Source organism: Macaca fascicularis, chromosome 1, assembly GCF_037993035.2.
Source record: "Macaca fascicularis isolate 582-1 chromosome 1, T2T-MFA8v1.1".
NCBI lineage: Eukaryota > Metazoa > Chordata > Mammalia > Primates > Cercopithecidae > Macaca > Macaca fascicularis.
The window spans coordinates 173,540,973-173,557,854 of NC_088375.1; the positions used below are offsets into that span (position 1 = coordinate 173,540,973).

The following is a 16,882-nucleotide window of genomic DNA, read 5'->3' on the forward strand; positions in this document are numbered from 1 at the left end:
GGGAGAATTATTACCCGGTAAAAGATAAGTATGGCCCTGCTAGGAGCCCTTCACCAGCTGCCATGAAGCCTTCCACTAGAGGTGACACAGTAGTTGGCTGCAGGCCTTTCCTAAGTGGACTCCTGCCTTGCTCTTCGGCCCCGGGCAGAACTAGGCACAACTGCTGGAACACAACTGCTGTTCTCCCCAACCTCTCTGCTTTTCTTTACAGATGCCATGCTTCCTATCTCCATTCCGCACCAACCCTTTGCCTCTCAATTCCCACTCATCCTCTGCAACTTGGCTTTGATGAGGTCTCGTGCAGAAAGATAGCCTGGGGCACTCTGCATTAATTCTATCACAAATCAAGCTTTATTGTCTTTGGTTTTCTTTCTCCCCTGGACTGTAAGCTTCGTGATGGCATGACTATTACAGTTTGCAGCACAGAGTAGGTGTCCAAAAAATTGCTGCATGAGCAAGTGAGGAAATGACTGACTATACAGCTAGCTGTAACCTAAGAAGGAGAGAGACACCTGCAGAAGGCAACCACATGAAGATATAGCTTACATGTGAAATAAGTGACTTACACAGACTATGACATGTGACAATAAATAAATGTAAGAATCCATAAATACTGGCCTACTAGAATAAGGTTTCCTATAGTGTAGGTTCATTTTTAATACTGCCTTTTTTGAGGACTTGGAGGAGGGATAAGGTATTACATTGATACCTTACTAAATACCCTTTGGTACTCTACCCTAACAATTACAATGGTAGAAAATGACAACATTCAATAACAGTTTTTCCCATCTATAGTTATACGACATTTTTCATAAACTCAAAATCATTATAATAAGGGCCAGGTGCTGTGGCTCATGCTTCTAATCCTAGCACTTTGGGAAGCTGAGGCAGGCGGATCCCTTGAGGCCAGGAGTTTGAGCTCAGCCTGGCCAACATGATGAAAGCCCATCTCTACAAAAAATACAAAAATTAGATGGGCGTGGTGGTGCGAGCTTATAGTCCCAGCTATTCAAAAGACTGAGGCAGGAGGATCACTTGAGCCTGGGAGGCACAAGTTGTAGTGAGCCAAGATTATGCCACTGTACTCCAGCCTGGGCAACAGAGTGAGACCCTGTCTCCAAAAATAATAATAATAATAATAATAATAATAATAATAAAAATCAATACAGAAAAGTTTAAGTGTCAATGCTGAATAATGCTTTGGTGCCTGGTCTGTTAATATTCAATAAATGCCAAGGTTTGAGACGTGTGTGTGTGTGTGTGTGTGTGTGTTTTTTTTTTAATCATTTACACTGGCATTGGGGGGGAGGCCACACTTTCAAGAATACCAAAATTTAAGCACGTTCTAGCTACAGAGGGTGCTCCTCCCTGCATGCCAGGATTCTTCCCAAATAAACAAATCATGTCTTGTTGGGTCCCATCAAAAGTGCATCCAAAAATGCTAGCTTTTCAAATACAAAGCCCAACTTCAGTCTCAGCAAATGTGACTCAAGCTAAACTTCTCAAAGACATGATCTGTGTCTTCTCATCCTTTTACCCTAGGCGTATATATCCATCACAGTATCAGGCACACAGGAGGTACTCAAAGTTTATCACATAGAACCAAAACGATTTGCCCTTCCACATCATCTTGTGGAATCAAAAAACAAAACCACACGCCTCTCCTCTTTCTCAGTTTTCTATGCAAATGGCAGATGTCAGCTACTCACTAGTTTTGGAGCAGAGAGTAGCAGCTTCGTTTACTCACTTCTTTCTCACCTCCCCACTCCAATGCCAGATGAGACCAGGAGTAACAAATTCTTCTAAAAGGTGTGGTATACCATCTCACAGCCCCTTGCACTGGATTCATAATTGAGGGTGGAATTCCCCAACCTTTCCATTAAAAGTCCATTTCATTTTCAGACCACATGGAAAGCAAAAGAAACCATCTGCTTTGTGAAGTGTGTGTAGGCATACTTGCAGCTTTCGGAGCAGGTAACACTGCCGGGGAAAAGCCTCCACAACAGCTTTGCAAACTACCCTGGCCTGCTGAGAGCGCATGTGTTTCAAAATCAAGGAAGGCTGGGAACAGACCCAAGGCAGGGCTTCAGTAACCACATTTAGCTGCAGACCTCTCCATCCGCATAACGCCCTTACCTTCTAGATGTCTCTTCCTTCAAGACACCTCACATCTGAAGGGGGGAAAGATGAGAGACGAAATGAAAGCTAAAAGATAACAAACAGCGCCTACAGTGGAGAAAACAGTCAAATCCAAAAGCCATCCTTGTCTCCATCCAGTTCTCTCATCGGCTCTACCGTTAGCATTTACCTCTATTCACTTTTCCCTAACACAGAGTAGTATTTACTCAGAGGATATTGAGTACCAGTCACTATGCCACTACATCCATTACCTCACTTAATTCTCTTACATACCTCCCTCACCCCAGCTGTACAGAATCAAATGAGGCTGAGAAGAGCTACCACTTTTCCTGGTTACACAGCTGAAACGGGCAGGGCTGCACTGACTGTAAACCCAAGGCTCCCTCCGTGGCATGTACGCTCATTCTCCCAGGAACATCTTCAGAGCCCTGGCCAGAGAGGTGAGAGAAAACATAAAGGGGAAATTAGGGCCAAGCACAGTGGTTCATGCCTATAATCCCAGCACTCTGGGAGACCGAGGCAGGTGGATCACTTGAGACCAGGAGTTTGAGACTAGCGTGGCCAACATGGTGAAACCTTATCTCTATTAAAATACAAAAAATTAGCAGGGCGTGGTGGTGCATGTCTGTCATCTCAGCTACTCGGGAGGCTGAGGCAGGAGAATCACTAGAACCCAGGAGGTGGAAGCTGCAGTGAGCTGAGATCATGCCACTGCAATCCAGCGTGGTCAACAGAGCAAGACTCCGTCTCAAAAAAAAAAAAAAAGAAAGAAAAAAGAAAAGAAATCTCAAGCAAGGAGAAGTCAGTGGCTTGCCCATGATCACACAATGAATGAACCGGGGCAGGAGGCCAGGTCCCTTGACCCCCTTGATCTTTTCCTGTTTTACTTACTAGCCAATGTGACTCTCTCAGATCTGTCTCTCCCTCAGATTCCACGGTCCTCAGCAAAAGCTACCAATTTTTCTTTCCTAGATAAGCAGTGAACTTTCCAAGGGTATCAAAACAGAATAGTGGAAAGAGCACTGGCTTTTGAGCTAGGATAAAATCTAGGGGTCTCGAGTCTCAGTCATTGAGTGGCTGTGAAACCCTGTGCAGGACTTACAAGTACTCAGGTTTCAGGTTCCTCATCTGTAATTTGGAGGTAACAATACCCTACCCTCACGGAGTTGTCAGAAAAATCAAATGAGAAAATGAACGTGAAGAGTTCCTTATAAAACTGCAAATACTGTACAAATATAAATGATTATTATTTTTGGATTCAATCGTCTTTCTCAAATGAATGAAGTCCTGTGTAGCTGGATGGTCAAGTTATGTTATAAATAACCAAGAAAAATGTTCTGATTCTCGAAACAATTTTACCAGCCTGCTCTCTCCCATGAAAGGACACTGGTTGTAAAATAAATTAAATCAGCACTCCTTGCTATCTTCAGAACATAAATTGTTACTGGCTGAGGACAGGTAGGGGAATGGATATTTTCAAAGGCATACAGACCTCTGACTATAAAAAGAGCTGACCTTCCCTAGTCTAGAACATAGGGCTTGGGGCAAGATGGAAAAACAAAGGGGTCGCCTGCTTGCTTTGCAACAAGAATTATCCAACATGGACTGCCTCATCTTCAACAGTGGTTGGAAGGGCTCACATGCTAAAGTCGGCTTCCTGTTAAACACTTCAAGGATGTTAATGGAACCAAAAGATCAACTCTGTTATGCATCAACAGGCTGGCTTTATCCTAAAACCAATTATATATAAACTTCTAAATACAGCCTGCTTTAAATTTGTATTTTAAAAAATACATCCAACCTTCATGCCCGTCGTCACCAGCACATATCTGACTCATCTAAAACCCACTTTCCTCTGGGGATACCATCCTCTGCTTCTGCAATCATTTGCCTCCAGGATTGCGGCTAATATAGCATTATTTCTAATAACTTCTAAAGGTTCCTCTCTCTTTAGGAAGCAGAAATTCACTGCCAAACACACTGCTTCCATTCACAAGATTATTTATGGCACTGATAATTAAATTCCAGTCACATGACTAAGGAAGACTGGGTTGAGAGGGGAAAGAACCCAACCATAATTTCTAGAGAGATCCATAAATTACTGCTTTTCTCCCCCGAGGTTGAAGTCCTTGGAGCTCTATGGATTCTTCCCTAGCATTTATTCTAAGTTTGGAATCATCACAGAAATTCTTTTCTCTGCACTCAGTGACAAAGCTCTTAAGGTAAACTCTTTGAAATTACTCTTTGCATCAGCCCCTGAGAATTTCTAACGGGTGCAAAGGAAATCCCCTCCTTTTTCAAGGACCAAATGTTGCTGTCTCTATGCAGGCACACAGTTCCTATAGGTACAGAAGATTAGAATTAAGGGTACAACCCTATGACAGTGCTCTCTTTCCCCCAACAGAGGCACACACCATCACATCCACACCCACACAGGTATAGCACCATAGGCATGATAGCCACAGGGAGGAGGATTCTCTTATTCCTCCTCAAATTAGATCAGCAGGCCATTTTCTCCATTTCTTCAAGAAAGACCTACCAAAAACCTTTCCTAAATAAGGAAACTTCTCCTCTTCTCAAATCCTATATTCAATGTTTTAACAAAGATGAGGCTTTAATGAGTCAACGTAGTATGCATTACAGGTAACGGTTATCTGTTGTTATCCCTAGACTCAACCAGAGAAAAAAATGTCACTACAGTTACTTGATTGCTTTCAAAATATTTCCTAATTATGCTTAAAATAAAAATACAGTGAATAATGGCAGTCTAGAAGGAACATTAAACATTTTTTTCTCTAAGAAATACCTTCTAAAATATATCACATTTCGATTTGCTTGGCTTTTTATTTCAAGTAGATGGGTTAAACATCATCATCCTATTGTAATACTTTTTCAGTCTGGAATAATTTTAGCATTTTAGAATTTTTCCACAGTCCTTTTCATTTAACAGTTTCAGAGAATATAATAAACACCATTTGAATAAAAGATTGGGAATAAAAGAAACTGAGAGTGTAAATACATCTTCCAAGGTTACATAGCCAATCTGGTATCCATTTCGAGGCTTTATACTAAGTATTAACACAAGCAGCCACGTAGGCATGCCTACATAAACACACACACACACACGCACACACACACATGCCACAGAGCAAAGGCAAACACTGCATTAGCAAGTTAGACATTATTCTCTATAAACTTTCTGCCCTTTTCTATTTAAGAAAGAATGTCTCTTTTTTTTTTATTAACAGTTCATTACTGTTTAAAACAACAACAAAGTCTACTTCTCTAGAAGCTTATCAAGACCAAACACCTTTGTGGGTGCACCATCACTGATGTTGGCACAGCTTTGTGATAAGTGTCCAGCCGTTAAAAAGGCAGGGACACGAATTTTTGCTCAGTCCAGACCCTCTTCTAAAGTTCCAAGGTAAAGAAATACTTCCTACTATACACCACGAGTAATGCAATTTTGCAGGAAAGTTCAAAATGTTACTGATAGGTATCCTTGTCATTTAGATGGCAAAAAAGGTATGGGGTTGTGGGGGAGAGCATATTTCCAGGCAAGAGTTCAAGTTTGGTTACAGTCCTAAGCATCTAGAAATCCTACACAGGCTAGAGTACAGGGAAATGCCAAACACTATGACGAGACTGTGAGCACCTCCCAAGGCTATTTATTAGCAAGCTGGATTTCTGGGCCTATCCTAACAATGTAGGTCTTGTCCATAATTTGCCCAGGAGCCCTACAGCATCTTGAAGGTCAGCTCAAGTTCACAGGCATTCCTCCTCCCCCATCTAGGTAAAAGGAAGTTCTAGAAAATGCTATGGATCAGAGCAGCTGTGAACCTGTCCAAATGCCACCGACATTTTAGAACTCTTTCAGGGAGACAGGTGTGAGATTCATTCACTTAACCTCTGGGGTCAAGGATGCCTTTGGGAACTTGATGAAAGCCACAGCTGATGGTGTCCAGAGGTTGCAGTCAGATAGTTGTCTATGCATGAAGATCTCCAGGGTAGCTCTATATAGCCAGATGAGGAGGCCAACACAGTGCCTACAGGTACTCAATAAAATTGACTGCCTGACCTGTGCTAATTTACCATGCCTTCCAAACAAAGAACAAATGCCCAACGACTACATGGTAGGGGTAATGGGAAAAATCTTCCTTTCTGTACCACCAAAAATCACATTATAATTGCAAATAGAACACATAACATTACTTTTATTTAAATACCAAAGAAGAAAGCCAAAAATCTTTGCTGTTCGAATTCAATCAGAAGAGAACTGGTTTACTCAACTAATATGGCTCAATGACCATTTCTTGAGCAGCTACTATGTGCAAGAAGCCAGGATTCGCAGACGACACCAAAGAATTATAAGGCCATTTCTATCTATTGGGAATTCACAACCAAGTTGGGGAGAACAAAAACAAGAGGTTACTGACATCATGAGCCATGTTTTAAACCATTCACTTTCCCCAGTAAGTAACATAGTGTTTGACAATAAGGGGCATTTAATAAATATCTGTTGACTACTGAACATTACTGAGTACACGAACACCTAAAACACAATGTAGAATGAGAATACTGAGCCCAGGCAAAAAGTCGGTAAGATAATTGCACTGGAAATTGTGGACCCCTTTCCACATTCAGTTGCGGGTGTCCATAAAGTCTTCAGGAATAGCTGGTAGCATTTAAAATGCAGACTGAAGGACAAATAGGATTCCATCGGACAGAGATGTGAGGATGGAAAGAAGAGCATTCCTGGGGGGGACAAACTAAGAGAATGCAGGGTGAGAAGTGTCCTGAAAACAAACAGCAAGAAATCAAGTTTGACTGGAACACAGAATAGTGGGAAGGAAAAAGGAGTAAATATTTAGAATCTTCTCTTCTGTGCTTGTTACACAGCTGGAAAAACCAGGCTTCAGACCTTCTATGTTGCCTTTTAAGCTTGCAGCAGCAGGGGAAAAAAAGCTTGGAATATTTATCTAAAAGCTTTCAAGATCCACTAAAATGACTTTTTTTCCTTTAGGGAGGAATGGACTAAATTTTGCAAATAAAATATCCCCTTAAACAGAGTCAAGGCTAAGTTTAACAAGTTGCTATTTTATGCATTTAGGCTTCCCACAAACAGAGTCTGATAGGAGGAGCAGAAGTTTCATAGGTTTGTTCTTTGTTTTATATAGTTGCATCTTCTCACCAACAAAATTATGATAAGACAGACTTTGTTTTCTAAACAAACGTAGGCCTTCCATAAGCAAAGGAAGCGAGTCTTGCTGCAAAAAAGAAAATGCTGATAAGTTGGTAAATGAAAAATATTTAACAGCCATTCATAATTAAGTTTTCAAAAAACTGTGACCAAAGCTGTGGTTTTGTAGACAACATCAAGATTGCTATAGCCAGGGCTCAATTTTTAAACCCTTAGAAAAGAGATACATAACCTCCATCCTAGAAGCGTGAAATAGTCCTGGAGTATTCCAAATATATTTTGAATTTTAATTAATATAATTCAAGAATTTTTCATTGAACACCTTCAAAAATCAAGGTCATAAGAGTATGTTGGTGTTCATAATCTCCACATATCTCTAGTTTAGGAAACTGAAGCTAATTCCTTTAAGAAATTCCAAACAAAGTCTCACCCAGCTGTATATTTAATCCTAGCTAATGTTATAAATAATGCTGTTCTACTTTTATTTAACCATTCCCCATCATAAAAGGGCAATTTACTAGGGTATTTTTTATTTCAAAAACTATTACCTTTTCAAATATCTCTCTCAATATATACCTTTCACATACATGCACATGCAGAGATAGCCAATTTAGGCAGAAGTAGGTGTCACTGAAATCAGTTGCTTTAGAAAAATAATGTAAACATAAATCAATGCTTGCACTTCCACAGAAGTAGTGGTTTTTAAAAATCACAACTGGTCTTTGCACTACTGATTAGGGCTTTGCTTTTCTATATCTGTGTGGGTTAATTCCACAAGCTTATATGATTATTAATGCCCCAATAGTTAACATAAATATATGTGCTAAACTTGGCCTAAAAATGTATACCTAAAGTAACACAAGAACCTGTTAATAAAAAAGCTCTGACAATGTTCCCTACTACCTGCAATCAAAGCCCAGACCCACTAGCCCTCTGATGGTCTTTTATCTGATCCATCATGTACATGCAAGGTATCAACTGGCATAAAATCTTCCTAATCTTATTAAGTGTACATCAAAATCTATATATGTGGAGAGCATCCAACATTGGAATTTAAATAACCTTCAGGATTTGAGCTAGGGGTTTTGCCAGGCATACCCAGAAATCTACCAGAGATAAAAATAAGCTGTAAAATGCCTTTGAAAGCTTGGTGGTAGAGAAAATGAAATTAAAAGAAAACTAAAAGGATCATAACACCTAAAACCTGCAAATGTTTTAATGAGAAATAATACCATTTTGGGCTCAAATAAATAACAACAGGATTAATAGTTGTAGATTTGTCCCTTCTACTGAGATCCTTTTTCAAATTATTTCAAAAAATGAGTATGTGAGAGATTGATTTTTAAAGCCATGTAAATTCTTCGAGACAATGCAGACTGACTTAATTATAATCAATAAAATCCACAGACATTGATGCAACCCAGCAGAAACACTGCTACCAAAAAAGCACAGCATAAAAATCACCCTGTGGCTCCCTTTGTACACAACAGTAATATGACCTTAATAAATATTTCATTCCTTTCAGTGAATAACCAAGCATCAAGGTAGCAAATTTTAATAGCTATGAAATAATATAATAATGACTCCACAATGAAAATGCCTCCTTTAGAGAATAGTAACCTTATTTTAAAGTAAAACTTCTAGTCTTCATTTCCAAAACATACTCCAAATCAGTACACAATCATACATGAGTACACTCATCTATCTTCCTTGCTGTATACAGATTGAGGTATAGATTAAAGAAGTTTTTACAGGGTATCTTTCTCACTATGGGAACACAAGAAATGTCTTATGGGAAAAGATGTAAGTTCTTTAAGTACAAGAACACTATCTTTTTATCCTTACACAAAGTAGGTCCTCAATAAACCCTCCTGAACTGACTGTAGGGAAGAGCCAACAGTCATGCTGAGAGACAGCCTTTACTATGACTCCCAGGTTTCTTTCATGAGTTAAAATTAATACCTAAGAGTCTGTAAACTGTAAGTAACTATAAGTAGTTTGGTGGATGTTTCTTTCACCAAGTACATTATCATACATTCACCCATATTTAAGCCCATCTGCTATTTTTCTTCTCAGTTGGCCGGTGTGGGTGGATCTTCTGATACAGGGAAAAGAAATGAGTATGGAACACAGACGGAGCTGAGTTCAAAGCTCAACTCCAAAATGTACTGACTACACGTCTTAGGCAAGTCATTTGGTGTGGACTTGGTATCCTCATCAAGGAAACCGCGGTAACAAAAGCTAATTTATAAGATTGGTATGAAGATTAAAGAGAGCAATTTCAATGCATCTGGCATAATCTCTCTCACATTATAGGTAGACACTGAATGGAAATGTACTATATTTTCCTACGCAAATAGGTTTCCCTACTCTTTTCTTCCTTGTCTCTAAAAAAGTCCCCTATTAAAACAAAGCAATAATTATAATCCTACTATTTTCATACGGCATCGGGACAAAATTTTTCTTTTTAATCCTAACTAGATTATTTGGAATAGCAGACTGGTTCTCATATCTATATACCCATTCAATCATTCTAAAAGACTGTCTAAGCATAGTCTTCCCTAATAAAACAGTTTTGGCTTTTATCCTATAGCTTATTTAATTATCCTAGTATTACTAAAGATTCCACTAACTTGCTCAGCCTGACAAAGTGATTACGTATTGGAATTATATGTTGTAAAGGTTCCCATGCTTTTAGGTACTCATTCGGCAGCCAACTCACAGACCCTAAACTTATGATAGTAATGTTGAGGAGTAACCCTTCACATTATCTGGGGTTCTTTTTTCACCAACATCTAGATCATGAAAACCCAAATTTATAACCCCAAGAAGAAATGATCAGGATCAAATTGGCAGAAATATTTTTCTCAATTTATCTACACGTGGTGGCTTCCTGAATTTGTCAAGGACATTAAAGAAAAGCTAACTCAGCAGTTAAGCTGCAGAAAGGTGTAAGCAAAAATATCACACGAGTCAATTTGCTGGAGTCAGATATAGTTTTCCTTTAGTGCATTCTTAGCTGTGATTTAGAGTTCTTCAAACTTCCATAATTCCTGAGTTTAATTAACTAAAATACATACGTGGTTTGGTAGCACTTCAACTACGTACATGCATATAGAATATACTTTTAATTAGCTTAAAATGGCTGCTTTTGTAAAGCATTTTGCAAGAATTTCCCAGTGTCTAAGTATACAGATATTAATAAAAAGAGATTTATTTCTAATAGAGATTACCAAAATCAGATAACAATGATTTACTAAATAGGCATTTATCTCAGAATAAAAACAACTAAAGGGACGTGTAGTTTATCCATTGTTTTTAAAAAATAAGAGTAATTTATATATTAAAATGTAATGTAGCAGTACGGAAATAACATTAAATGGTATTTTCTTCTCTAGCTTCTCTAATAAAACTCTAAATAAATTTTTCCAAGAAATAAATTTATACAACGTTCCCTCAACAGTTTGCGCATTGTTAGCAATGACCTATCTTATATAATACAAAACCATTTAAATTAAAAATAAAGCACCGGCTGCCTCTCCGATTCTCCTCCTTTCCACCTAAAAGATACTTTCACTCTATAATCCTCAATCTGAAGATTTGTGATAAATACTGCAGGTCATAGGGTCTTCAGGCCCTGCAGTTGGTTTTCATGTTGAGTTAGCTACTGTGCCAGACAGTAACTGTTCACTAGTAAATGCAACAACGATTTCCCGCTTCTTTACCATCTCCCACTGTAGAGGCTAGAAAGCTTGAGACATTTGGCCGGGCGCGGTGGCTCACACCTGTAATCCCAGCACTTTGAGAGGCTGAGGCGGGCGGATCACGAGGTCAGGAGATCCAGACCATCCTGGCTAACACGGTGAAACCCTGTCTCCACTAAAAATACAAAAAATTAGCCGGGTGTGGTGGCGGGCGCCTATAGGCCCAGCTACTCGGGAGGCTGAGGCAGGAGAATGGTGTGAACCCGGGAGGCAGAGCTTGCAGTGAGCCATGATCGCGCCACTGAACTCCAGCCTGGGTGGCAGAGCAAGACTCTGTCTCAAAACAAAAAGAAAAAAAGAAAGCTTGAGACATTTTCCCAAACTTCCCTGCAGCCAGAACGACCCGGTTTTGGCCAGTAAATCGTAAGGGGATGTCTCCTGTGTAGTTTCTGGAAAAGTTTTCACTTTCCTAATAAATGGAACAAATAAGGCTAATCTAATGTATCTCCTTCATTATCCTACCTTCGACATACATATGGCAACCATAAATGACAAGCACTTTTTTTTAAGCCAACAAATGAAGCATGTCAGGACAGGAAAATGGAAAGTGTCTAAATTCTTGTTGGTATTAGTGAGCAAATAAAACAACACTAGCTATTACTGCTGGACTCACTGCTATGTAAGAAAAAAAAAATCTTTGTTTAAACCACTGTTAAACTAAAATTTTTGTTTCTTGCAGCCAACAGCATTCTCAAGATACAGCTGCAATTATTTAAAGCATCCTATGATTCATGTAAAAATCTGCACTTCCAGATTCTTAGGAAAAAATTAAAAGAACTGACAACACTGGGCCCAGATTTTCACACAGCACCAACTGGCTGGAGCCAAGGGGCCTCAACTGGGACTCATGGCCTTTCAACAGGACATGGGTTGTCGCTATGTCTATGGCCTACTTCAGTCCTTTAGTTACCTCTCTAGATGCTCCAAGCATTTTAAGACCCCAGCATACAAAAATAGATATTCATGCATTATAAAAACAAAGCACCATGAAAACCAACAAAGTATTTTGTTTTGCTAGTTAGAATGCAGATGTCCAGCATAATATAGTCACAGTCTCACTTATAAAAAGTCTTTTTTTTCCTGACTACTAACTTTTTCAACAGGCACACCAATTTTTCTTCCATAGCACACCACCAGGTCACCAAAGAAATAGGCGATACTAGTTAGGTCTAAAAACAATATCACAGTGACAATAATGATAAAAATAGCTACTACTTACTGGAACTATAAAATTCTAGGCAGAGTGCTAAATGCTTTACAAATACTATGATGCTTAATCCTTTAGAAAAAAACCAATTAGGTGGGTATACAACCTTTGCTTTAAAATAAAGTGAGTCTCAAAGAAAAGAACTGATCCAAAATGGCACAGCTAATAAGCAGTAGACAGAGAATTTAAATCTAAGTCTTTCTAAGGCACGTAACTCTTAACCACAGGTTATACTGCTTCACAAAGAAAAGACCAAAATTATTTGATTATTTTTGAGAAACATTCTATAAAGTGTCTCAGATCCTACATCTTATTCCTATGTAGCAACATTCTAACATGAATATTATGTCAAATATTTGATTTTTAATGCCCATTAGTTTAAGTCTTGATTCCGGTATAGGATTTTTCTTTTTTCAAAAGGCACTTCCTTCTTAAGTGTAACTGACCTGGTACAGTAAGTTCTTGAGATTCAAAAGTGACTCATTTCCAAAGCTCCACACATTAGCAGCTGGTATTATTCAATCTGAGATTTAAATTTATAATGTACTCTTGATAATGTACTCCCAATACATTTTTCACTTCTCTATCTCTTGAATGACACAAGATAAAAGATCTTTAAGGTATAAATATTTTATATAAACTTTCACTCTGTTTTTCCTCAGCCATTTTCCATTTGCAAACACTAGACATCATGCAAAAAAAAAAAAAGGTTGAAAGAGTTTTATGGATTATGTTGGGGGGGGTGGTGCTGAGAACTGCTTATCCATTCTGCTGTGGCAGCAGACACCACAGCTACAGGCCTAACTGCCCTTGCTGGCTAATCAGAATGTTCCACCCTCCATGGGGTCTGATTCAGAGTACTGTTTTCCATTGGGCAGATAGTGGGCTAAAAGGAACAAGTTCCCAGCATCATCTATCATGATAGAAACTAAGGATACGGATAGTGCCTGTGGAACTCTGGTACTAGGATGCCTCATTCAGCCCAAAGGCTAAGGACACAGCCATCCCACCCAGGCTTTGGGTAGAAGAACAGAGCCTTCCCAAGACCCAGACTCTAGGTAGGCATGTGGCTTTTGGCAGATCATTTATAACTCTGCCTTGTCACGTTTGAAACATGAAGAAGTAAACCCATCAAAGGTTTTCGAACTATGTGCACAGTTTCCCCCAGGGCCTTGCTTCTCAAAATGCGGCCAGTGCATGTTTAACACATTAGGAGTTTATTTGAAATGCAGAGTCTCGGGTGCCTCCCCAGACACACAGAATCAGAATCTGCACATAATAAGCTTCCCAGGTGACTCCTTGCTCTAGGGGCTGATTCCAACTGGGGCTTCTTCTGGAAGAAAGAATAGGTGGGCCAAAGTTATTAATAACATGAAACCGGTACCCCCATACTTTTCAAGTTAAAAAAAATACATACATGTACATAGCTTCTCCACAGATTTGGTCCTGAAGAAAACATTCCTATTTAAATAATATTTCAAACCACTAGAGAAAATTATCTGACATCCTTCGTAACTACAGATGTCTATGACTTTATAAACTTACAAAATTGCTTACATTCACCACTTTAATAACTACCTGTTTTCTACATTAGCTCATTTTGGAGCAAAATCTTCCATAATTTGTTACTGATATTATTATATGCAGAAAACTGCTTTAATCTTTTCCTAAAGATATCAATAAGAACACAAGTTAAAGTGTTCCAATATAGTGAACACCCAAACAACAATTTAGGAATTTAAGTATACAGGATTATGGGGGGGGGGTGTGTATAAATGTAAATGTATACGGATACACATACACACATAGCACATGCTCCTCAACCTGTGACAGGGTTACATCCTGATAAACTCATCATAAAGTCAAACCGTTGAAAGTCAGAGACTGTCTGCAAGTGTGTGTGTGTGTGTGTGTGTGTGTGTGTGTGTGTTGCATATGGCACATGTCTAGAGAGGAAGAGAGGATCTCAAGCTACTATCCATCTCAACCTCTTTGACAGTGTCTCCATGTCTTTCTTCATTGTTCAGCTGCCAGCTAACACCTCTTGTTTGTTTCTAGTTTCCAGACTGAAGCAGCTGTCCACTATGACTTTATTTGCTGCTCTGGAATGAAAAATCAGACTTGTGTCTAGAACAGAAGCTGTTAGACCTCATTGAGGAGGTCTTCTCTGCACATAAAGATTGTACTCTCTAGCGCTTGAACTTGGTAAGTTTTCAGATGTATTTCCAAATGTACAAACAAACAAAAACTGCAGATACAGGAAATATAACTGTAAATGACTTTAAGAAAAACACGTACTGCCGGACACGGTGGTGCACACCTGTAATCCCAGCACTTTGGGAGGCCAAGGTGGGCAGATTCCTTGAGGTAAGGAGTTCGAGACCAGCCTGTCCAATATGGTGAAATCCCATCGCTACTAAAAATACAAAAATTACCTGGGCATAGTGGCCAGTGCCTGTAATCCCTGCTACTCAGGAGTCTGAGGCAGGAGAACCACTTGAACCCGGGAGGCAGAGGTTGCAGTGAGCTGAGATCGTGCCACTGCACTCCAGCCTGGGCAACAGAGTGAGGCTCTGTCTCAAAACAAAACAAAACAAAACAAAACAAAACAAAACAAACATGTTTTTTACTTTCTCAGCTCCCCTCATCTCACAACAATGCAAATAATCTAGATTGTCATCAACTTTTGAAAGTTCTTGAAAAGTCTATAAAATGTGACTTGGTGCTATATCATGATGACAACCATTCAGGGAACAGGAAGAGAGTAAGGAGGAAACTAAAATGGAAGAGAACTTTCTCAGTGTGTATAGTCATCTGCATTAGTCAGCTTTTGTGGGCCACTAAAGCAGCCCCAAAACTGGATAAGCTAGACCAGGGTAAGTCAATGCAATTATAATCTATTCTGAGTTCCAGAAAGGTGAGGTTTTAACCGTCTGAGTTCAGTCCTCCTTACCACATGCTCAATGCAATACAATCACGGAAGGTTCAATTCCCCAATCTTCCTCTACCTGGGAGATGGGAAAGTGTCTAGAGATCACACAGATAGGCTTTCTGTTGGCTGAACCTATAAAGAGAAGGCTTAAATATCTCATTTCAAAGTTGGATGGCACTTCAGAAAGTTTCTCAAAATTTAGCTGCATCAGAATCACCTGAAGGGCTCATTAGAAATCAGATTGCCGGACCCCACCCCCAGAGTTTCTGATTCACCAGGTCTTGGAAGAGGCTGGGAATCTAACCTGTATTTCTAGCAAGTTTCCAAGTGACGCTGATGCTGCTAGTCTTGCAACTACCCTTTAAGAAGCACTAACCTAAGTCAAACCCTTATTTTAAAGACGACACAAGAGGGGACCAGAGGAGATGATTTGGCCAAAGGCACAGAACGGGTACTAGGGAGGCAGGGATTCCAGTTCCTCTCTCCTGCCTCACAGTTCCAGGCCCCTCCTATCAAAGAATAGCCCACACTGATTTGATGAAAGGTATCCAAAGAATGTCTTTATCTATAAACAAAGATCCTTGCTGCCTTGTGCTTATTTGACACTTTAAAATTACCTCTATAGGCCGGGCACGGTGGCTAATGCCTGTAATCCCAGCACTTTGGGAGGCCGAGGCGGGAGGATCACCTGCGGTCAGGAGTTCGAGACCAGCCTGGCCAAAATGGTGAAACCCCGTCTCTACTAAAAATACAAAAATTAGCCGGGCGTGGTGGCAGGTGCCTGTAATTCCAATTACTTGGGAGGCTGAAGCAGGAGAATTGCTTGAGCCCGGGAGGCAGAGGTTGCAGTGAGCCAAGATCAAGCCACTGCACTCCAGCCTGGGCAACAGAGCAAGACTCCATCTCGAAAAAAAAATACATCTACATTATCTAATTTTATTCTCATAACAACCCAATGAGGTAGGCAGAACAAAGATTAATGTCCCAATTTTAGAGATTAGGAAACTGAGATGTAGAGTTGTTAAACTGTATACCCAAAGCCACAAAGTCAGCTAAGTGCTAGAGCAGACCCTTGCTATTCAGGGTGTGGTTGGAGGTTCTACAGCAGGGATGTCTCAGCGAGCTTGTCAGAAATGCAGCATCTCAGGCCCACTGCAACCATACGGATTCAGACTCTGCAGTTTAACAAGATCCCCAGTTGATTCGTATGCACATTAAAGTTTGAAAAGCATTGGGGCAGATAGTCCTAGAAACCAGGTCATCTAATTCCAAGATCAATGCTCTCTCTTCCCTCTTTTTTTCTCTCACTCTCTGAAAACTACTGGTAAGTGTCTTTTTGATTTGTTTTCCAACATGGCCTAATTAAGAAGTTAACTCTCACCAGGTAAAAAATGTTTACAGTGTTTTGCCTTTAAAAAAATATTAAACTAGGTTAAATTACCTTTATTACTAGTCTTGGTAATTCCTCTGTAGCTATTTTCTTGACTGATGTATAGACCCTATGAAATGAATCCTCGGAGAAGAAGATGGAAAAAAACAAGACAGTGATCAATGGCTTCAATTAGTTACAGTATAATTCTACCAAGATGAAAAAAGATCAAGATGCAATGCAACTACTCCAGGGTAGCTAAAATACTTTA

At 39.6% G+C, this 16,882-nt stretch overlaps 1 protein-coding gene and 1 long non-coding RNA gene across 17 annotated transcripts in view; both read right to left on the minus strand.

Moving 5' to 3' along the window:
• The window catches only part of NFIA (nuclear factor I A), a 607,688-nt gene that overhangs the window by 285,276 nt on the left and 305,530 nt on the right, over nucleotides 1-16,882 (minus strand). The gene's annotated exons all lie outside the window — the stretch shown is intronic.
• LOC135965215 (uncharacterized) overlaps nucleotides 1,676-16,882 on the minus strand; it is a 33,531-nt gene continuing 18,324 nt past the window's right edge. Inside the window, exon 2 of the long non-coding RNA XR_012419509.1 lies at nucleotides 1,676-16,755. This is a non-coding gene — a long non-coding RNA (uncharacterized lncRNA). The remainder of the gene's footprint in view (nucleotides 16,756-16,882) is intronic.